General features: G+C 40.1%; 1 pseudogene; it reads right to left on the reverse strand.

Moving 5' to 3' along the window:
• Window positions 1-5,964: 5,964 nt before the first annotated feature.
• Window positions 5,965-24,245, reverse strand: part of LOC107824449 (3-hydroxyisobutyryl-CoA hydrolase-like protein 5) — a 51,397-nt pseudogene continuing 33,116 nt past the window's right edge.

The following is a 24,245-nucleotide window of genomic DNA, read 5'->3' on the forward strand; positions in this document are numbered from 1 at the left end:
ATGAAAGAAATTGTGGTTTTTGTAAAGATTTCCAAAAATGAAAATTTAGGATTTCAAAGTCCATTTGACATCGGAATTCGATAATTTTTGTATAGTTGAATTCGTATCGGAATGGGTTGTCGGATTTTATGAGTTTCGTCGGGTTCCGAGACATGGGCCAACGGGCAATTTTTTAGCTAAATTTCAGATTTTAATCCGGAAAATTTGTAAATTCATATAGAATTAGTTCATATGATTCGTGTTGAGTATTTTGAATTGTTTAGGACCAGATTTGAGAATTTCGGGCACAAATTTGTGAGGCAATGGCTTGTTGAAATTTTGAATTGGTTGCAAAGCGAGGTAAGTGTTTGGTCTAACCTTAGCTTGAGGGATTAGGAGTTGTGTCCTATTTTCTATGTGTTAATTGTTGAGTACGACGTATAGGCATGGTGACGAGTATCTATACGTTGGTGTCAAGCAACCCGTGAGTTTAATACTATGACTAATGTGACTCCGTTTAGTATTGTACATGCTCTATATGATAATTTCTATTGAGGAATATGACTTGTGAAAGTATTATTGTTAGTTGAACATGGTAGAGCGTTGGCTCAAGTTGAGATTTAATTGTTGAACATAGTAGAGGGTTGGCTCAAGTTGAGAATTGAATTGTTGAACATTGTAGAGCATTGTCTCAAGTTGAGAATTGAATTGTTGAACATTGTAGAGCATTGGCTCAAGTTAAGAATAGAATTGTTGAACATTATAGAGCATTGACTCAAGTTGTGAATTGAGTTGGAAAGTAAACGTGAAAGAAGAAAGGAGAGAGAGAATCATGATATTGTCTCCCTTTCCGAGATGTTATTGTTTTGATATTATTTCCCTTGTCGGGATTTGATTGTTGTACTATTGTTCCCTTGCCAGGATTTTATTGTTGTACTATTGTTCCCTTGACGAGATTTGATTGTTGTACTATTGTTTCCCTTGTCGGGATTTGATTGTTGTACTATTGTTCCCTTGCCTGGATTTTATTGTTGTACTATTGTTTCCCTTGCCGGGATTTGATTGTTGTACTATTGTTCCCTTGCCTGGATTTTATTGTTATACTATTGTTTCCCTTGCCAGGATTAGATTGTTGTACTATTGTTTCCTTGCCGGGATTTGATTGTTGTGCTATTGTTCCCTTGCCGGGATTTTATTGTGATTTCATTTATTTCCTTGCCCTTATTTCTTGTGATTGTTGTTTGGATGAGGAAGAGTGTTAAAGAACGAAAGGTGATGCCATGTATGATTTTGTGAGGAAGAGTGTAAAGCATGAAGGGTGATTCCGTGCTGCACGATGTATAATTCCGTGCTATTGTATGATTTTGTGAGGAAGAGTGTAAAGCCCGAAAGATAATGCTGTGCTGCACGATGTACAATTTCGTGCCAATTATATTGATTTCATGGTGAGGATGAGGGCAAAAGAACAAAGGGTGATGTCGTGTAGTTTATATTGATTCTTATGGTGAGGACGAGAGTAAAAGCACGAACGGTGATGTCGTGCACTTGTCCTTGATTTTTCCTGATTCTAGTTGAGCTATGTTGCCCTTTACGTTTATTTACTAATTTTCTGTTATTACTTGATTTTAGTTCGATGTTATAGATTCTCTTATCCTATTTGCCTTGTGTTTGTTTCTTAGGTGAGGAAGAGTGTAAAACACGAAGGGTGATGCTGTGTATTGTTTTGGTGAGAGAGTGTTAAAGCACGAAGAGTGATGCCATGTATTATTTTGGTGAGAGAGTGTTAAAGCACGAAGGGTGATGTCGTGCACTTTCTGTTTGATGTGTTTACTTGTTATTAACAATTCAAGTGTATTAACTGTTTAGATCCCTTTACTGTTGTGATCCTTTGTGTTGGAATCCATAGTGTTTACAATACCTCGCCTTATTTATACATATATATACATTCCATTACTTCAAACCTCAGAAATTGTTACATTTTTAACTCAATTGATTTCTCAACTAAAGTTTCCTTAAATCATTTGAGGTTGTACTTTACTTAAAAAGGAATTTCTAATATGTTCTGATCTATTGATTTCTCGTATTAAAGGTAATGATTCATTCGATATTGTAATTTAATTGAAAAGGGTATTTTCTTTATCAAATGATTTCTAAAAATAACTTTATCTTTTCTTGTTGATTTCCTAATTGGGTTGGAAGCTGTACTCTACTTTATATTAAGTAAATGAGGCTCTTTGAATATTATTAATTGCATTCAATTATGGACCCTATGAATTGAGTAACATGAGAATGTTGTTGCAAAATGCGAGACAGAAACATGTGGGCACAAGGTGCTGGGAAAAATATGATGATTTTTATTAATGACAGATTATGATATAGGCACGAGGTGCCGGGGAAAATATTATGATTTTATTTAATGACAGGTGAGTTATCCGTGCGGTTGTGATATAAATAAGGGCACGATGTGCCGTGAAAATATGAAAGTGGGCTGAGACCTATATTATTTATGATTGTGAAATGAGGCGTCACAAGGTGACCTTTACTCGAAAGAATTATATTCGAAAGATGCTTATTTGAAAGATATTTATTTGAAGGAAATATATTCGAAATATATTTATTGAAAAGCATATTATCTTAGAGATTATTACTTGAAGGATTTATAGGCAAAAGATTTATATTTGAAGGACTTGATTAATTGATCGCACTTGTATTTATTATTTGTTGAGAAACATTTATGGTGTTCTTGTTGCCTGCTATTTATATTAATGGTTGATCATTGTTGCCATCATTGTTATCTGTTTCTTATTATTTTTGTATGCTATATTGCACAGGTTTATTTGGTAGTCTGGTCCTAGCCTCGTCACTACTTTGCCGATGTTAGGCTAGGCACTTACCAGCACATGGGGTCGATTGTGCTGATACTACACTCTGCACTCTTTTGTGCAGATCCCAATGCTGTAGACTTCGGACCATAGTGGGATTGATGTTTCTTGTTCATCAGGCAACCCGAGGTAATCCTGCAGGCGTCCGCAGGCCTTGGCGTCTTCTTCTATCTATTATTCCTGTTTCTTTCATGTATTTCCAGAGACAGTGATGTATTTATCTTTTTTTTACTACTCCTAGAAAGGCTTATGACTTGTACTACCAATTTTGGGAATTGTAATTTGTTTAGAGTAATTTAATTTAAAGTTAGTAAATACCCATATTATTACAGTAAATGTTAGGCTTACCTAGTTTAGAGACTAGGTACTATCACGACTTCTTGGAGGGATTTTTAGGTCATGACATTGGGTTCGTGGGGGAATAGGTAATCGGGTTTTGGTTCGAACCTCGAGCTTTGACCATGTGGGCCGGGGGCGATTTTTGACTTTTTGGGGGAAAACTTTATAAAACCTATTTTCATGCATTGGAATTGATTTATTTAGCATTTATTGATATAGTAAAGTAACTTGTGGCTAGATACGAGTGAATTGGTGGTGCAATCGAGAGGTAAAGTGGTAGTTAAGACTTGAATTGTATTCATGGCATCGAGGTATGAGTTTGGTCTAACCTTAGCTTGAGGAATTAAGAGTTGTGTCTGATTTGCTATGTGTTAATTGTGGAGTACGACGTATAGGCATGGTGATGAGTATCTATACGTTGGTGTAAAGCATGCCCGTAAGTCTTATACTATGATTAATGTGACTCCGTTTGTATTGTTCATAACTTATGTGATGATTTCTATTGTTGAGCAAAGCTTGTGGAAGTAATATTGGTATTTGAATATTGAAGAGCGTTGGCTCAAGTTGTATAATAAATTGTGGAAGTATAATTAAAAATTGAACCTTATAGAGCATTGGCTCAAGTTGCGAAGTGAGTTGTGAAGTAAAAGTGAAAAAGAGAAGAGAATTATTATATTGTCTCCCTTGTCGGGATGTCGTTGCTTTTAATGCTATCTCCCTTGCCGGGATATTGATGTTTTTGATATTGTTCCCTTGCCGGGATTTTATTGTGATTTTATTTATTTCCTTGCCCAAATTGCTTTGTGATTGTTGCTTGGGTGAGGAAGAGTGTTAAAACATGAAGGGTAATGCCATGCATTGTTTTGGTAAGAGAGTGTTAAAGCACTAAGGGTAATGTCGTGTATGATTTTGTGAGGAAGAGTGTAAAAGCACGAAGGGTGATGTCATGACGCACGATGTACAATTCCGTGCCATTTATATTGATTTTATGGTGAGGACGAGAGTAAAAATACGAAGGGTGATGCCGTGCACTTGTCCTTGGTTTTCCTGATTTTTGCTGATAATTGAGTTATGTTATCCTTTACGTTTATTTACTGATTTTCTGTTGTTTCTTGATTTTATTTTGATGTTATTGATTCCCTGGCCCAAATTGCTTTGTGATTGTTGCTTGGGTGAGGAAGAGTGTAAAAGACCAAGGGTGATGCCTTGTACTATTTTGGTGAGAGAGTGTTAAAACATGAAGGGCGATGTCATGCATTGTTTTTGTGAGAGAGTGTTAAAGCAAGAAGGGTGATGCCGTGCACTTGTCTTGATTTCCTGACTTTTATTGATTACTGAGTTATGGCTTCTCCACGTTTAATTGTTGGTTTTTTGTTGATACTTGTTGTACCCCGCAGCATGATCCCCCCATCCTATCATCAATTGAGCTGTGGTAATCCTTATATTTATTTGTTGTTCTTATGTTATTATTCGATGTCCCCGCAACATGGTTCCCCCCTCCCATCCTTAATTGTACAATTCTGCTTTTATTTTCCGTTGTATATGATTTAACTGCACAGGTTTATTTGGTAATCTGGTGCTAGCCTCGTCACTACTTCACCGAGATTAGGCTAGGAACTTACCAACACATAGGGTCGGTTGTGCTGATACTACACTCTGCACTGTGTGCAGATCCCAGTGATGTAGCTTTTGGACCCAGTGAGATTTGCTGCCTTCAGTTCATTCGGAGATCCAAGGTAGTCCTGCAGGCGTCCGCAGGCCCTGACATCTCCATCTATCCTTTCATCCTCTTTCATTTATGTATTTCAGAAATAGTGTTGCATTTATTTCTCGGACCTTGTTCGTAGTATTCCTAGACCATCTGTGAAGTTGTGATACTAGTTTTGGGTAGTCTTTGTTTGAGAAATTGTATTGAAAATATTTAAATGGTTTTATTTGTTTCTTCCGGTTGTTTAAATTCCACTGTTTATAAACTGTTGGTTCATAATTGTTAAAGGATTAAAAATGAAAAAAGGTAGATAGTTCGAACGGTTGGCTTGCCTAGCTTTCACTAGTAGGTGCCATCACGACTCCTGAGGGTAAAAAATCCGGGTCGTGACACTTTTGCACATGTTTTTCGTGTGCAGATCTAGGTACCTCCTACCAGCCTCGCTTTTAGTTGCACAGTCGTTGCTGCTCCGGAGGCTTCAAGGTACATCTGCCGCGTCCGCAGACCTCGGAGTCCCCCTCTATCTCCTTGTGTTGATTCTTCCTTTACTTCTTTTAAACTGATATGTAGAACTGTAGAAAAATTCTTAGAAGCTTGTGACTTATGGTGTTCCGGGTCTTGGGAGAGTTTTGTGTTTATTTTTAGAGTTGGTTATTGTACATGCCGAGCAGCATTTCTATCAATATTTAATTACCTGTTGCAGTTAGCTATTAAATTTATGCTTTCATTTTTATTATTCCGCAAATGTTAGGCTTAGCTAGACGTAGAGACTAGGTTCCGTCACAACATCTTACGAAGGGAGATTTGGGTCATGACATTGTGTTTACATTGTAGATCCACAACAATGTATTTTCCATTTTACTCTTCACAATAACAAACATTTATCATCTTAGACCTATTGTACATGTACAAAAATTATTTCTTGGAAAAATATTATTTCCACAAACACGCATAAAAAGATTTTTTTTCTGATAGCAGTATCAGATATTCAGATGATACCCCTTACCAAATCGTCTTTGCCTCAAACATACATTTCTACAAATAAAATAGAAGTTGTTATCTAATAATCTCATAATGCAGATTGTCTACAACCAGTTCCAAGAGCAATTGATTGAGATATTCCTCTTTGATTCTTCTCTTGGTTAAGTTAATAATATACTGAATTTTCATATTTTCCATCCCACCTGTTGATCATATTATATGAATTATTACACAATAATATAATGTAAGGTAATTTTTGAAGCAAAAAAACAACAATTTTGAATGCTTAGAAATAGGAACTCTTCTTTGTATTGAATTTGGAGCTCCAAATGTTCTTCAAATGGCTTGAAAATCAAGTTGAGTTGCTCATCTTTCACCTTCTCAAGAGTTGGAGGATACCACTGATAGCAAATGAAGTAGCAACATAATTAGTTAGTTTAATTAGGTTCTTCTGTAATGGTTTAAATAAAAAATTGGACTAAATCCCTTCTAATGCACTTCTAGAGTAAAGAATCCATTAAACCATAGTTAACATAATCTGTCACTTCTTTCTCATTTTACCTTGAGCCGTGGGCCTATTGGAAATAACATCTCTACCTTCCCAAGGTATGGGTAAGGTCTGCCTGCACACAACCTCCCCCTCCCCTCCCCCAAAACCCACTTATGAGATTGCACCGGTTTGTTTGTTGTTCTTTCTTATTTTCGTAAATCTTTGTACGACTCAAAACTTCCTCCAGTCATGCAAATATTAGTTGTTTTGACAAATTGATTTTGTTCCAAAATATGTGACATTTTAGAATAATTAGAAGTATTTGTTACTTTTCTTCTTCGAATTCCCGCTACTGTTCCAATTAGCAGCGGAGTGTTAATTAAGTGAAGCATTTAATAGAGACAACGGTCTAGTTCATATACTCTTATAATTAAGGCTATTAGATATCTTTCTTAATTGTACGCGATAACCTTATAATACAGATAATATGGACCAGATGTAGCATAATATATTTAAATTTGGTTGGTGATAATGACAAACATGAATGTGATGTAAATAGGGAACGCGATGCACAAATTATTCCGCATTCACATAGGATTCGGAGAAGGGCCACCCCTATAGGGGTGCGATGTAAACACCTACCCTAAAGCAAGCTTCAACGACTCTAACTCATGATCTACATGTTATACAAAAATGACGTTACTGTTTCTCTAAGGATACCCTCGAGAGGAAGAGAAACATACCTTTGGAGAATTATCCTTCTCAATTGTGATAGCCCGTATGCCCTTATAAATGGAAAAATAAACTCAACTAATTAGATTCAAAAGGGAGATATTATTACAGTTCAACTTTCTTAATACAAATTATTGAGAAACATGTACCAATTTAATTACCTCATAGATATCGCTAGATATGATTGTTCTCAATATGTTTATTGAAAATCTAAATTCTTGCTTGAGGCATTAAGACAACGTTAGTTTTCTTCCTTCTCGAATCTGAAATATTTGAGATTATACATAATTAGGTTACTTATAAGATATTATACATAAATTTTTTGAATGAATATGAGTGGTAACCTACACTAATATAGTGCAAAATATTTATACTGTCAATATATATATATATTCAATGTTTATATAAAATCCTTTGGTCTTCAAAATGTATAGAAGTCAAAGCAAGTTTATTTTGGTAAAACGTAAAGAATTACCGATCTGAGTTTTATTTTCAATCTTGTTGGGGATGATCCTTTTAGGCTTCCAAGCACTGCTACAATCCAATCATTTCCTACCTTCCTTGCTTCAACTTCCTCAACATGAGATAAGCATTAAATAATTAGAGTCGTGGTAGAGTGGTTATCACTTGTGTTATAAGTGAATTCAGTGTTCCTAGGCCTAAAAACCTCCTTTTACCTTATCTTGATTTATGTACGTGGTCCAGATCTATATCCGAAAAGCATTCTATGTGAAAATATGAGTAATCGAAATTTTTAGAGTTAAAATTTGATTATGCTTGACTTTGGTCAATATTTTTAGCAAACGGACCCGGATCCATGTTCCGACGATCCTGGGAGGTCAGCAGTAAAATATTGGACTTGGGCATATGCCCGGAAATGAATTCCTAGTTCCCATGCCTTAGAAATCAATTTTTGAAAGAAATTATTTTACTGAATTATCTAAGAAATGAAGAAAAGAATTAATGTTTGAAACCATTGTTATCGGGCCCATATTTTGGTTTCAGAGCTCGGTACAAACTTGCTATCGTATTTGAAAGATTGTGAAATTTTGTGAAAACGGAGTTTATTTGACGTGAGTTGGACTTCCGGTTGAAGAGTTATGAACTTTGAGAGTTCTTGATAAAAATGTTGAGTTTTGAGGTTTAATTCATGATTTTACATGTTATTTTAATGATGTGATTGCACGAGTAGGTCCATATGATGTCTTTGAGTTAGTATGCACACTTGGTTTGGAGTTCCGAGGGCTCGGGTGAGTTTCGGGTAGGTTCCGGGATGTCTTAAGCTTAAAACAGGGATGTTGCAGGTTCAGAGAAGTGCAAATCTCTGAACCCGTCAGTGCTGACCGCATTGGTTTTAGTGTTGTCCGCGGTGGGGGCTGTGCGGCCGTACTCGATTTTGTGCGGTCCGCACAGGTTCACTGGTCCGACTTCAGAAGCCTATATCTTTTGATCTACAAGGAATATTGAGATGGTTCAAAAGGGAAAGTTATAGCACTTTGTGTCTAGTTCCACAAAGGTAAAGAAACCACAATTTGGACATCTGTAGAGAAAGTTATAGCCAAAATACTAAAGCATATCACTGCAGTCCACATGGAGAGTTGTGCAGCCGCACTCGATTTTGTGTGGTCCGCACAGGGGATCTGAGAGAGGTATATTAAAATGGAATTTTCAGTTATTTTACATTTTTCAAAACCCCAAAAACACAAGATGCAATTTTTCAAAGACAACTCTTCTTCCAAATCGATTGTAAGTGATTACTAACTAGTTTTCTTCAATCTTTAAAATCTTTTCACATGATTTCAACTCAAAATCAATGATTTTCATGGAGAAAATTGGGTGTTTTGGGTAGAACTTAGGTTTTTCAAAAATTGGGGTTTTGGACCTCGATTTGAGGTCCGATTTCAAAACAAATTATATATTTGAGTTCGTGGAGGAATAGGTAATCGGGTTTTGGTTCGAACCTCGGATTTTGACCATGTGGGCCCGGGGGCCATTTTTGACTTTTTGGGTAAAACTTTAGAAAACTCATTTCCATGCATTAGAATTGATTCATTTAGCATTTATTGATGTAATTAAGTAACTTGTGGCTAGATACGAGCAAATAAGTGGTGTAATCAAGACGTAAAGCGATAGTAGAGACTTCAATTGTGCTCATGACTTTGAGGTAAGTGTTTAGTCTAACTTTAGCTTGAGGGATTAGGAGTCGTGTCTTATTTTGCTACGTGTTAATTGTGGAGTATGATGTATAGGCATGGTACGAGTATCTATACATCGGTGTCAAGCATGCCCGTGAGTCTTGTATTGTAATTGTGATGACTCCGTTGTAAATTATTGCACTCCACATGTTATTGAAATATTATTGTTCCCTTGTGGGGATGTTGTTATATTACTCTTGTCGGGATGTGGTTATATTGCTCTTATTCCCTTTCCAAGATTCTTTGTGATTGTTTTTGATTTGAAATGGGAGCGGGTGGCATGCCTTCCACGAGATAAACGAAATGGGAGCGGGTGGCATGCCTGCCACAAGATAAATGAAATGGGAGCGGATGGCACGCCTACCGCGAGATAAATGAAATGGGAGTGGGTGGCACGCCTGCTACGAGATAAATGAAATGGGAGCGGGTGGCACGCCTGCCACGAGATAAACAAAATGGGAGCGAGTGGCACGCCTGCTACGAGATAAATGAAATGGGAACGGGTGGCACACCTGCCATGAGATATATGAAATGGGAGCGGGTTGCACGCCTGCAACAAGATGTGAAATGAAAGTGAATTTTGTCTTTGTTTCCCTTATCCTTGTTAGTAGTTGGATTTTGGTTCCTTTATAATTCTCTTGATATTCTATTTTTACCTATTATTCCCCGAAGCATGCTTTCCCCCTCCCCTCTTTACTTGTTTATTCCTGCTTTACTTTTCGCTTTGTATTATATAACTGCATAGGTTTATTTGGTAGTCTGGTCCTAACCTCGTCACTACTTCACCAAGGTTAGGCTAGGCACTTACCAGCACATGGAGTCAGTTGTGCTGATACTACACTCTGCACTATGTGCAGATCCTGGAGTAGCTCTTGGACCGTAGTATGGAGGCTACCTTCAGTCCACGTGGAGATCCAAGGTAGACCTACAGGTGTCCGCATGCCCTGGCGTTTCTTCTATCCTTTATTTCCTATTTTATCTCTTCACTTCAAAAACAATGTGTATTTTATTTTCAGACCTTGTATTTAGCAGTCTTAGACCGTCTGTGGTACTCTGACACCAGTTCTAGGTGATTAAGGTTTAAGCTGTTGTAATAGACACATGGTCATATATTTTATTGCTTTCTTCCGCTTATTCAAAATTTCTATTATTTACGCACTATTGTTTTATATAATGTTAAAAAGAATAAAAATTGGCAAAAGGGTAATTTGTCTAATAATTGGCTTGCCTAGCTCGCATTAGTAGGCGCAATCACGAATCCTGAGGGTGGAAAATCCGGGTTGTGACAAGTTGGTATCAGAGCTCTAGGTTACATAGGTCTCACAATTCACAGACAAGCTTAGTAGAGTCTGAGGGATCGGTACGGAGACGTATGTATTTATCCCCTAGAGGCTACAGAGTTAGGAAAAAAATTTCACATTCATTCTTTCCTGTTGTGCGGTTTGGTTTCTCAACGCTGATTGAATTTCTACTCTGTTCTTTCGCAGATGGCAAGAACACGCGCTTCCTTATCCACTGACCAGCAGCCTGAGCCCCAAGTAGCATCACTAGAGGTGGAGCCTCAGGTTGATTTTGATGATGAGGTTCTGGCCCCAGCAGTTCCAGTGGGCCCAACTCAGGTCCCAGAGGGGTTTATTGCTACCCCAGTTCTTCAGTATGCTCTGGTCCGTCTAGTGGGCCTTATGGAGAGCGTTACCCGGGAAGGTTTGCTTCCTGTAGCACCAACCGTCTCTTAGGCTGGAGGAGGAGCCCAAACTCCTGCTACTCACACCCTAGAGCAGGTAGCTCCCCAGATTCAGACTCCAACGGTTCAACCAGTTGCAGCAGTTTAGCCGGGAATGGTAGCTCAGACCGGTGATGGAGCTGTTATGTCTGCCGATGCTTTGTGGAGGCTGGATAGGTTCACCAATATCTTTAATACTACTTTTAGTTGTGCATCTACTGAGGATCCCCATGATTATTTAGACAACTGTTATAAGGTTCTCAGGAATATGGGGATAGTTGAGACCAATGGGGTCGATTTTGCCACTTTTCGATTGTCTGGATCCGCCAAAGACTTGGTGGAGGGATTTCTGTTTGGCTAGACCAGCCGGATTGCCAGCTTTGACTTGAGAGCCTTTTACTTAGCTATTTCTGAAGAAGTTTCTCCCCATCACTCAGAGAGAGGCCTATTGTAGGCAGTTTGAGTGTCTCCAACATGGTTCTATGACTGTTACCCAATATGAGACCAAATTCATCGACTAGGCTCGTCATGCTCTTATCATACTTCCCACTAAGAGAGGGAGGGTGAGGAGGTTCATTGATGGACGTATTCAGTCGATTCATCTTCAGATGGCTAGGGAGACTGGGAGTGAGATATCTTTCCAGGAGACGGCCAATGTGGCCAGGAGAGTTGAGATGGTTATATCGTAGGGAGGTGGTTAGGGGTCAGACAAGAGGCCTCGTCATTCAGGCCGATTCAGTGGTACCTCGTCTGGAGGTAGGGATTCATATGGTAGAGGCCATCCTCCTAGGCCTTTTCAGTCACCACTTCAGGCTTTTCACGGTGCTTCAGGTGGCTATGGTTCTCAGATGCAGTATTCTGATTAGCAATCCTATAGTGCACTACTAGCTCCTATCAGTGCACCACCGCTTCAGAGTTTCCTGGGTCATCAGCCCCAGTAGCCGAGGGCTTGTTTTACTTGTGGTGATATGAGGCACATTGCTATGTATTGCCCTCGAGCATCGAGCAACTCACAACATCAGGGTTCCCGTGCAATGGTTCAGGCACCGAGTGTTCCACATCCCGCCCATCCAGCTAGAGGTAGGGGTAGAGGTACTATAGGTAGAGGTATTAGAGGTGGATCTCAGGTAGCTAGAGGTGGAGGCCAGCCAGAAGCAGGTCGTCCCAAAGATGTAGTTCAGGGTGGTGCGGCCCAGCCCCGATGTTATGCTCTTCCAGCCAGGCCCGAGGCTGAGGCTTCCAATGTAGTTATCACAGATATGGTTTTGGTTTATAGTAGGGATGCATCGGTGTTATTTGATCTAGGGTCTACATACTCCTATGTGTCATCTTATTTTGCACCGTATCTAGTCATGCCTAGTGACTCTTTGAGTGCTTCTGTTTATGTGTCTACACCGGCGGGTGATTTTATTATGGTAGATCATGTCCATTGTTCTTGTATAGTTCTGATTGGGAGTTTTAAGACTCGTGTAGATTTGCTTCTTTTGGACATGGTTGATTTCGATGTCATATTGGGGATGGACTGGTTATCACCTTACCACGCTATCTTGGACTGTCATGCTAGGACTGTGACCTTAGCCTTATCGGGTTTACCTCGTTTAGAGTGGAGAGGGACTCCTGGTTATTTTACCTACAGTGTTATCTCGTATATGAAGGCTCGGTGTATGGTCAAGAAGGGGTGGTTGGCCTATTCTATGTTCGTGATTCTAGTGCTGAGGTTCCATCTATTGATTATGTGCCCGTTGTTCATGAGGTTCCTGAGGTATTTCCTTCAGACCTGCCGGGTATGCCACCCGATAGTGATATTGACTTTTGCATTGATTTGGCTCCAGGAACGCAACCCATTTCTATCCCGCCGTATCGTATGGCCCCGCCTAAGTTGAAAGAGTTGAAGGAGCAGTTGCAAGACTTGCTTGAGAAGGGTTTCATTAGGTCGAGTGTTTCACCTTGGGGTGCGCCAGTGTTGTTTGTTAAGAAGAAGGACGGATCGATGAGAATTTATATTGATTATCGGCAGTTGAACAAGGTTACAATCAAGAATAAGTATCCATTGCCGAGGATTGATAATTTGTTTGATCAGATTCAGGGTGCCAATGTATTTTCCAAGATTGACTTGAGATCTGTCTACCATCAGTTGAGGATTAGGGAATCCGATGTCCCTAAGACAGCTTTCCGCACTCGGTACAGACATTCTGAGTTCTTGGTGATATCATTCGGGTTGACAAATGCCCCAACAGATTTTATTGATTTGATGAACCGAGTGTTCAAGCTTTATTTGGATTCGTTCATGATAGTCTTCATTGATGACATTTTTGATATATTCCCACAGCCAGGAGGAGTACGAGTAGCATATTAGAGTGGACATTTAGACATTGAGGGATAGTCAGTTATATGCTAAGTTTTTGAAGTGTGAGTTCTAGTTGAGTTCAGTTGCATTCCTGGGTCATATTGTATCAACAGAGGGTATACAGTTTGATCTGAAAAAGATTGAGGAAGTCAAGAACTTGCCTAGACCAGCATCAACTACATAGTTTCAAAGTTTCTTAGGGTTGGCAAGCTACTATCGTCGGTTTGTGGAGGGGTTTTTATCTTTTGTAGCCCCGATGACCAGGTTGACCTAGAATGGTGCCCAGTTCAAGTGGCTGGACGAGTACGAGGTGAGATTTAAAAAGCTCAAGACAGCTCTAACTATGGTACCTGTGTTGGTTTTTCCCATAGGTTCAGGTCCATATACAGTTTATTGTGATGCATCTTGTATTGGGCTTGGTGTGGTGTTGATGTAGGATGGTAAGGTCATTGCTTATGTTTCACGGCAGTTGAAGATTCATGAGAAGAATTATCCGATTCATAATTTGAAGTTGGCAGCCATTGTTCACGCGTTGAAGAATTTGGAGGCATTATCTATATGGCGTGGAATGTAAGGTGTTCACAGATCACAAGAGCTTGCAATACTTGTTCAAGTAAAAGGAGTTAAATTTGAGGCAGAGAAGGTGGTTGGAGCTGTTAAAGGACTATGATATCGCCATCTTATATCATCCGGGAAGGCCAATGGGGTGGCCGATGCTTTAAGTAGGAAGTCAGCCAGTATGGGCAGCCTTGCTTATATTCCGGTCGGTGAGAGACCGCTTGCTTTGGATGTTCAGGATTTAGCCAATCAGTTTGTGAGGTTAGATATTTCTAAGCCCATCGGTGTGTTAGCTTGCACAGTCGCTCATTCTTTATTATTGGAGTGTATCCGTGATCAGTAGTATGATAATCTCCATTTGTGTGTCCTTAGAGACACGGTGCGGCACGGAGGTACCAAGCTGGTTACCTTAGGAGTTGATGAAGTCTTGAGGTTGCAGGGTCGAGTTTGTGTGCCTAATGTGGATGGGCTTCGAGAGTTGATTTTAGAGGAGGCCCATAGCTCTCGGTACTATATTCATCCGGGCTCCGCAAAGAGGTATCAGTATTTGCGGCAACATAATTGGTGGCGAAGAATGAAGAAGCATATCGTAGCATTTGTGGATTGGTGTGATGACCCGACCGTTCGTTTTGAGCTTTTGCACTTCGCTCGCCAGTTCTCGGGCATGACTTGCCCCGTGTGGTATATTATGACTTATGTAAATTGTTGGTGTTGGGTTTTAGGTTAACCAGAATGAATTTGGAAGAACAGTCTCAGTTGAAAGCTTAAAATTTGAAAGGTCTGACCAAGATTTGACTTTTGTTTATTTGATCTCGGATTGGAATTTTTATGGTTTGGTTAGCTCCGTTAGGTATTTTGGTACTTAGGAGCGTGATCAGAATGCATTTTGGAAGTTCGTGGAAGGTCTAGGCTTGAATTGGCAAAATTGAGATATCAACATTTTCCAAATTAATAGGTAAGATTTTAATATAGGGGTCGGAATGGAATTCAGAAAATGGGAGTAGGTCTGTTGTGTCATTTGTAATGTGTGTGCAAAATTTCAGGTCATTTGGACAAGATATGATAGATTTTTTGATCGAAAGCATAATTCGAAAGTTTTGGAATTCTTAGGCTTAAATCCGAGGGTTATATGATGTTGTATTGAGCATTCCGAAGTTGTAGCCCTTCGTTTCTAGTTTCCAGCAAGGTAAAGATATCGCAATTTGGACATCTGTAGCGAATGTTATGGCTAAAATACTAAAGCGTGTCACTGTAGATGAAAACCTGCGCGGCCGCAGTCGTTTTTGTTCGGACCGCACTGGTTTTGTGTAGACTGCGGTCATTTTTGTGCGGTCTGCAGAGGTGGAAATCTGTGGGGTACTCTATAAATATGAGGTTTTGGGTTTTATTTAATATTTTGACCTAGAAAGCTCGGATTTTGGCGATGTTTTGAATGTTTTTCAAGAAATTCATCGTGGTAAGTGATTCTAACTCAGATTTGGCTAGAGTACATGAATCTATCATTGAATTTATCATTTAATTCGTGATTTGGGATGGAATTTGGGAAGAAAACTTGTGGAATCTTCCAAAAATATAAAAGGATGATTTGAAGGACCAAATAGTACCGGAATTGGATAATTTTAGTATGGTTAGACTCGTAAGGGTATGAGGATTCTAAAAATATAAATTTTAGCCAATTTCGAGACATGGGGCCGGGGCTCGAGTTTGGTTATTTTGGGATCGTGCCCTTTGTTGTTTGTTTTCGCTTGAGCTTTGTTCCCTTAGCAAATTGTGACATATTAGTTGTGATTCTGGATAGATTCGATGTGTGTGGAGGCCGATTCGAGGGGCAAATACGTCGTGAGTTAGAGATTTAGCTGGTTCGAGGTAAGTAATGATTGTAAATGATGTTGTGATGGTTTGAAACCCTGGATTTGCACATCGTAGTGCTATATTGAGGTGAGACACACGCTTGATAACGAGCGTGGGTCGTGCACTCTTGGGGATTGTGACTTGGTCCGTCCAGATAGATGATTTTACCGCGTATTAACTGAAACCTATTTACTATCATCATGATTTGGGCTGATTGTCATATTTGGGCTTTGTGCCAATTATTTGAATCCTTCGAGGATTTTTATTACTATTTCCTCACTGTTTTGACTTATTACTTGAACTCAGTCATGTTATTTTCCACTGTTTTACTACTCATCCATTTTACTCAGTTTTGAGACTTAAATGATAATTTTAAATGATGTTTTGGGCTGAGAAATACTGTTTTACTATTGCCCGAGGGGCTTGTGATGATTTTTGGGCTGAGTAAGGCCGAGGGCCTAGTTGTGAGGATACATTGATACTAATATGAGGCCGAGGGCTTGAGATACATAAATATACCACGAGGTGGCTTGATCGATATAAGGCCGAGGGCCTAGATTTGATGCCACGAGATGGCTTGATATTGCACTTGTGCCGTAAGGAGCCCCTCCCAGAGTCTGTACACCCCCAGTGAGCGTGGGTACCCATTGTGATGTGAGATTGAGCCCGAGGGGTTGGTATTGTTCTGATATTTGAGCCCAAGGGGCTGATACTGTTCTAAGATGTTGCCCGAGTGGCTGATTTGTTGATACTGTGCCTGAGGGGCAAATTTCTATTTGTTTACTTACCTGTCAATTACTTGTTTTACTTGTTGAGAAAGGGATTTTCACTTGAATTTTCACTGTTTTACTATTTTAAATGATTTTACTGCTTCAGTATGGAATGCCTTGTGTTTTACGTGATTTCTTACTTTCATTCATTATTTACATTTGTTACTCACTGGGTTGGAGTACTCACTTTACTCCCTGCACCCTATGTGCAGATTCAGGCGTAGCTGGTACCGCTCCGGAGAGCTGATTCCTCTAGTTCCTGGCGGTTTTCGGAGACTACGAGGTAGCTGTTGACGTCTGCAACCCCGTGTCTCTACTTCTCTATCATTTATGTTTCCTTTCAAACACTTGTAGTAGTTTATGACATTAGTAGGCTAGTATTATGGTTTAGAGATGCTCGTGACTTGTGACACCCCGGTTAAGGCTGTGGCGGGTTGGACTTTTAGCATTGTTATCGATATTTCCGCAATTTAGTATTGTTTAAATCATGTTTAGAGTATTTTTATGTTGATTAACTGCTTTAATATTTGAGTTGGGTTGAACTCGCTGCCCTTGTCTTCATGAGATGAGCCATCACGACCGGGTTCGGGGTTAGGGTCGTGACAAGTTGGTATTAGAGCCTAGGTTACATAGGTCTCACGAGTCTCGCGGATACGGAGACGTCTGTATTTATCCTCGAGAGGCTACAAAACCTTTAGGAAAACTTCACATTCTTGAAATTCTTATCGTGCGTCCTTTGATTCAGCTTGAAATGTAACTCTTTGAATTCCTTCCGTGCATTCGTGTGCGCGCATGAGCGCTCAGTAGCATATGTGCATCGATGGTTTGTGATTCCCTGATCGAGGGGCGAGACATGATCTCTGTGATTAGATATTAGGCCAGTCTGGAGGACTTGAGGCTGGATCTTAGCTATAGCTTGAGCACCGAGGTGCTGATTGTGTAAGCAAGTGTCTTCGAACTGATATGGTCAGTAGTGTCCCTATTAGTGGAAGTGACGACTGCATAACTATGTGATGAGTATGTTAGTACTGCGAGATATATCCATATGATTTGGAAGCGATAAGAAGGGTCTGCTAGAGGATAGAAGAACTATTAGGTGCTTGATCTTCATCTTGATTGGAGGTATAGCACCGAGTTATGGGCGTGTGAAGAATCTTTTCAAGTTTCCCAGTTGTGAGTGAAGTAAATTTCATGTTGCGGTATGACTTCAAACTCAGGAAGACTAAGTGATTGTGTACAACTTATGATGGTGGAAGGTATACAAAAATGTCAGTTGGAGGCAAAGTAGGTGGGTTATCTCCTGTGAAGTGTTCTGAGGTTGTGCGATCCTTTTGTGTCTGTTAGAAGATCTCATTTGCAAGTGAAAGATATGTGTTGTAATTTAAATTGGATCGCTTAAAATAGTGGGCTTGACTGTTGCGAGGATGAATGCGAGATTTGCAGAAGAGTTAAATTCTATATGATCCGTGTTTTCACGAACTTATGAAGGTTTGAGTTTAATATCACTATGGTATTGTGGCAGTAATAGAGTATATGCGTTATGAGTTAATGTGTGTGTTTTGGTATACGACTCCAAGCCAAGTGGTGGAGTCTACTATTGATTAAGTGATTGCACGATTATGTGCTATGTTGGTTCCTATTTGAGACATTTGGGTTAATTAGTTATGGCCTACAGAGGTTAAGACCGAGGATGGATCGGGTAAAGGAAAATTTTCATCAAGATTATATTATGCTTCATAGGTGTGTGAGAATCATGGGATGTCTTGAGTTGTTGGTGGCAAGAATGCTCGGTGCATAGAGTAGGAAGTTGCTTGGTTGCATTGGGATGAGGTTACATTCTGCGATGTTGGAGTGCTAATGTGGCACCGGTCGTTCGGTTCATTTGATCAGACTAATTGCAGTTTGAATAAAGTGAATGACTCTCGAGAATGGTTCTAATGTGTTCAATATTCTACATATAATAATTGGGTATTTTAAAGTTGTATTTGTGGTTAGGAACTAAGTTTTCATTTGGAAGATGTCAAGACTTGTGGTACTTTCTACATTAACTATGGGATTCTATATATAAGTATTAGGAAGGTAATGGTTCCATATTCGCAGGAAGTCCCTTCGGAGTAGGTATTTTGATTGTGGTGCTTTTGGAAACATTTAAGAGAGTACTCAGCGGCTTATGAGCCTTAGACAGTGTGGTTTTATGCTTGAGGTCTCATGTGGTGAGTCTGGGTTGAGGAATTGTGGTGCTACAGCAAGAGGGAATGTCAAAGATGAATCAGAAGGAAACTTGGATAGATGGGATAGCTGGGTAGTAGGCCGAATCGGTATGGTAAGGATATGGGTGAGTTCCTACCGGTATTTTGCGGAAACACTCTTAGGTTTTGATGGCTTGCGTAGCTTGGTCGAGTTAGAGGGATTCAGTCCTGGCAGGTCTGGTTTGTGTAAGGGGAACTCGGAGAGTTCTTGATGGTTTCTACCTTGGTTGAAGATGTATATTTTCTATAGTCATGAGGAGCATGGGATGCATAGTTATTTCCTTCTATATGGGATCAATGGAAAGTTCTTGACTAGTGGAGTACGTAGATGTTTGTGGCTCGGAAGGGAGATGAAGTTCTCATGTTATCCTAGGATGGTATGGTATATGCGGTATGTTGTGGAGTATTGAGATTTGCGTGGGTAAGGTTACGGTTCAGTTTTGAATGGAGAGTCATAAAATTCTTAGGCAGCACAGACAGTTTTAGATGATTAGAGAAATGAGCTTAAGATGATTAGGGGGATGATCTCCAGATGATTAAGGAAATGGTATTGCTAAATGGGAGTGATTTGACGAGGGTATATGTTTCAGAAAAGGCAATGTGATTAAGTTGATAGTACTTTGGTAGAACTGTGGCGCTTTCTTGTTAGATCGACTACTAATATTCAAGTTTGCTTGGTGACACAGGGGAATTTTAGAGTATCTTTTGTGGAATGATTGGGTATTTGAGGTGCGGTATGCATTCAGACAGCAAAATTGGGATCAGGTATGTTGATTCATGTGCCATATGGATTTGGAGACATGGAAGTTCTCACATTCAGGCTATGTTGTGGTTGTGAGTCATATGTATCAGCATTGTTTAGTGATTATCGGGGTTTGGATACCCGAGCGGATCTTTTGTGCTTGGCATGTTAGATTTTAGATGTGATATTAGGTTCATACTGGTTGTCTCTGTGTTGTGTCATTGTTGACTATTGCGCTAAGGCGGCAATATTGGCTATGCCAGAAATGCCACAGATTAAGTGGCGAGGTCCGTAGGATTATGCCCTAGTGGAGTGGTTTTATATTTCGAAGACCCAGTGGACGGCTGGGAAGGATTGTCTTTTTTATTTGGGCTTTCGTGATGGATGACAGTGTAGGGGCTTCTACCTTTGATTCAGTTCCATTGATGAGGGACTTTTCAGATATGTTTCTTGTGGTCGGGCATGTCGCTGGGCAGGGTTATTGATTCGATATTGATTTGATACCGGGCACCGTATCGTATGGCACATGTAGAGTTAAAGGGGTGGAAAAAGCAGCTTCACCTTTATAAGGAGTTCATTGGCAGGCCAATATAGATGCGTGTTCTAACTTGAGTCGGTTTGGTTGGCTCTGAATTGTATTATTTATAGAGGTGTTGGATTCGTCGATTATTGAGCTTATTAGTAATCTGGGGAGGCCTATGAGTTACCTTTCCGTGTTGCGAGGCATTAGGATTTGTTGGTTATCGGCACATGTGGTGCGGTGTTATTGAGGTCTCTCAATAGGATTCGAGCGGGAGGAGTATTGGATATTGCTTGGTGGATTGTGCATCTATTATGCCTTTCAGGTTGTGCAGTGTTATGTACTTGCCTTACCGTGGTTATGATGATTTACTCTGATTCTAGACATCAATTGCGCGTGGTTGTCAAATCCGAGCATAGTTGACCTGACATGTTTCCTGTAGAGCAGTGTTTGGATAGGATCGCGCACCGCAGCGAAGTTATGTGGGGGTATGACCTTGCGGTTTAGATTTGTGTGTTCTGTTCCTATGATGTGAGACGGGTTCTCAGCCTTGTGTTGTGGTGGTACTGGTGAGCTTGAGGTACAGCTCTTTCATTTGAGTCATTTTCATGATTTGAGTATGTTCGGACCGTTGCTTATTGGTGCACGTATTATGCAAGTTGTGGCTTAGGCCTATATTGTTGTGTCATGTCACCAGAGTGGTGTGTTGGATTAAAGGAGATCGTTGGGAACATTAATGAATACGAACAGATTCGATTTCAGCATATTGGAAGGATAATATCAAGGTTCGGCTCGGAGATTTGCTATGGTATTTGCCAAAGGAGAAGTGGCTTCATGAATGGTTGATCTGAGAGATGGTTATGGTTTATTGCATGTTTCATTTATCTTTGGCAGTATATGAAAGTGTTGGAATGAGAATTTAGTTGATAAGAGGTTTTCTACCGGTATTCGGTTGTTGTAGGTAGCTGCTGCGAATAGAAGTTATCGCTACTAGCCTTTGAGTTACGTGGTTTATCATCTAATTGCACCTGAGGTTGCAGGTATGGGTTATTAGAGCTGGTTCGGGCTTATTCTAAATATAGATTTGAGATTCTGATCATGTGAATGATTTCGGAAGTGAAAATGGGGTTCTAAGGTTTATGGGCTAGGTTGGATTGTAAAATTTTAGTTGCATTGTGTTATCGGACCTGTATGAGATATGGTGATGTGGGATCACCCCCGGGTATATGCATGGCAAGGTTATTCAGTAATTGGTTTGCTTCTGGAACAACTCTGGGCATGTTCGAGGATGAACGTGTGTTTAAGTGGGGGAGAATGTAACGACCCGATCGGTCGTTTTGATCTTTTGAACTTCGCTCGCCAGTTCTCGGGCATGACTTGCCCCGTGTGGTGTATTATGACTTATGTAAATCGTTGGTGTTGTGTTTCAGGTTAATCAAAATGAATTTGGAAGAACAGTCTCAGTTGAAAGCTTAAAATTTGAAAGGTTTGACCAAGATTTGACTTCTGTGTATTTGATCTCGGATTGAAATTTTTATGGTTTGGTTAGCTCCATTAAGTGATTTGGGACATAGGAGCGTTATCGGAATGCATTTTGGAAGTCTGTTGAAGGTTTATGCTTGAAATGGCGAAATTGAGATTTTGGCGTTTTCCGATTGATAGGTGAGATTTTGATATCGGGGTCGGAATGGAATTCTGGAAATGGGAGTAGGTCCGTTGTGTCATTTGTGATGTATGTGCAAACTTTTAGGTCATTCGGATGAGATTTGTTAGACTTTTTGATCGAAAGCATAATTCGAAAGTTTTGGAATTCTTAGGCTTGAATCTGAGGGTGATTTGATGTTTTGATGTTGTTTTGAGCATTCCGAAGTTTTGAACAAGTTTGAACGATGTCATGGGATGTGTTGGTACAATTGGTTTGAAGTTCCAGGGGTTCCGGGTAGGTTCCGGGATCTTTTAGCCGAAAATCATAGCTATAGCAGGTCTAGAAGGGTTGCAGGCCTCGGAACCCACCAGCGCGGTCCGCACAAAATCAAGTGCATCTGCGGTAGGTGTTTTGCGGACCACACAAAATGCAGTGCGGCCGTAGTAGGGAATATTTCACTGGTCCTATTTCGGAAGCTCATATCTTTTGATCTACAACGAATTTTGAGATGATTCAAAAATAAAAGTTGTTGCCCTTCGTGTCTAGTTTTCAGAAAGGTAGATATATCGCAATTTGGACATTTGTAGCGAAGGTTGTGACCAATATAATAAAGTCTATCACTGCAGATGAAAACCTGTGTGGCCGCAGTCATTTTTGTGTGGACCGCACTAGTTTTGTGCGGACCGCGGTCGTTTTTGCGCTGTCCACAGAGGTGGAAATCTGTGGGGTACTCTATAAATATGAGGTTTTGGGTTTTATTTAATATTTTGACCTAGAGAGCTCGGATTTTGGTGATTTTTCGAAGGTTTTTCAAGAAATTCATCGGGGTAAGTGATTCTAACTCAGATTTGGCTAGAGTACATGAATCTATCATTGAATTCATCATTTAATTCGTGATTTGGGATGAAATTTGGGAAGAAAATTTGTGGAATCTTCCAAAAATATAAAAGGATGATTCGAAGGACCAAATGGTACCATAATTGGATAATGTTGGTATGGTTAGACTCGTGAGGGTATGAGGATTCTGAAAATGTAAATTTTACCCGGGGCTCGGGTTTTGGAAATTTCGGGAATCGTGCTCTTTGTTGATTGTTTTCGCTTGGGCTTTGTTCCCTTAGCATATTGTGACGTATTCTTTATAATTTTGGATAGATTCGACGCGCGTGGAGGCCGATTCGAGGGGCAAAGGCGTCGTGAGTTAGAGATTTAGCCGGTTCGAGGTGAGTAATGATTGTAAATGATGCTCTGAGGGTTTGAAACCCCGGATTTGCACATCATAGTGCTATATTGAGGTGAGACACAAGCTTGATGACGAGCGTGGGGTCGTGCACTATTGGGGATTGTGACTTGGTCCGACACGATTGATGATTTTACCGCGTATTTGACTGAAACCTATTTGTTATCATCATAATTTGAGTTGATTGCCATATTTGGGCTTTGTTCCAACTATTTAAACCCTTCGGGAATTTTTATTACTATTTCATCATTGTTTTGACTTATTACTTGAACTCAGACATGTTATTTTCCATTGTTTTACTACTCAGTTTTGAGACTTAAATGATAATTTTACATGATGTTTTGGGCTAAGAAATACTGTTTTACTATTGCCCGAGGGGCTTGTGATGATTTTTAGACTGGGTAAGACCGAGGGCCTAGTTGTGAGGATACATTGATACTGATATGAGGCCGAGGGCCTGAGAAACATAAATATGCCACGAGGTGGCTTGATTGATTTGAGGCCGAGGGCCTAGATTTGATGCCATGAGAAGGCTTGATATTGCGCTTGGGCCGTAAGGGGCCCCTCCCGAAGTCTGTACACCCCCAGTGAGCGTGGGTACCCATTGTGATGTGAGATTGAGCCCGAGGGGTTGGTATTGTTCTGAGATTTGAGCCCGAGGGGCTGGTACTGTACTGAGATATTGCCCGAGGGGCGGATTTGTTGATAATGTGCCCGAGGGGCAAATTTCTATTTGATTACTTACCTGTCAATTACTTGTTTTACTTGTTGAGAAAGGTATTTTCACTTGAATTTTCACTATTTTACTGTGTTAAATGATTTTACTGCTTCAGTATGGAATGCCTTGTGTTTTACGTGATTTCTTACTTTCAGTCATTATTTACATTTGTTACTCACTGGGTTGGAGTACTCACTTTACTCCCTGCACCCTGTGTGCAAATTCAGGCATAGCTGGTACCGCTCCGGAGAGTTGATTCCTCTAGTTCAAGGCAGTTTTCGGAGACTACGAGGTAGTTGTTGACATCCGCAGCCCCGTGTCTCTACTTCTCTATCATTTTCGTTTCCTTTCAAACACTTGTAGTAGTTATGACATTAGCAGGCTAGTATTATGGTTTAGAGATACTCGTGACTTGTGACACCCCGGTTAGGGCTGTGTCGGGTTGGACTTTCTGCATTATTATCGATATTTACGCAATTTAGTATTGTTTAAATCATGTTTAGAGTATTTTTATGTTGATTAACTACTTTAAAAGTTGAGTTGCTTTGAACTGGCTGGCCTTGTCTTCACGAGAGGAGC

Source organism: Nicotiana tabacum, chromosome 8 (genome assembly GCF_000715075.1).
Source record: "Nicotiana tabacum cultivar K326 chromosome 8, ASM71507v2, whole genome shotgun sequence".
NCBI classification, from domain to species: Eukaryota; Viridiplantae; Streptophyta; class Magnoliopsida; order Solanales; family Solanaceae; genus Nicotiana; species Nicotiana tabacum.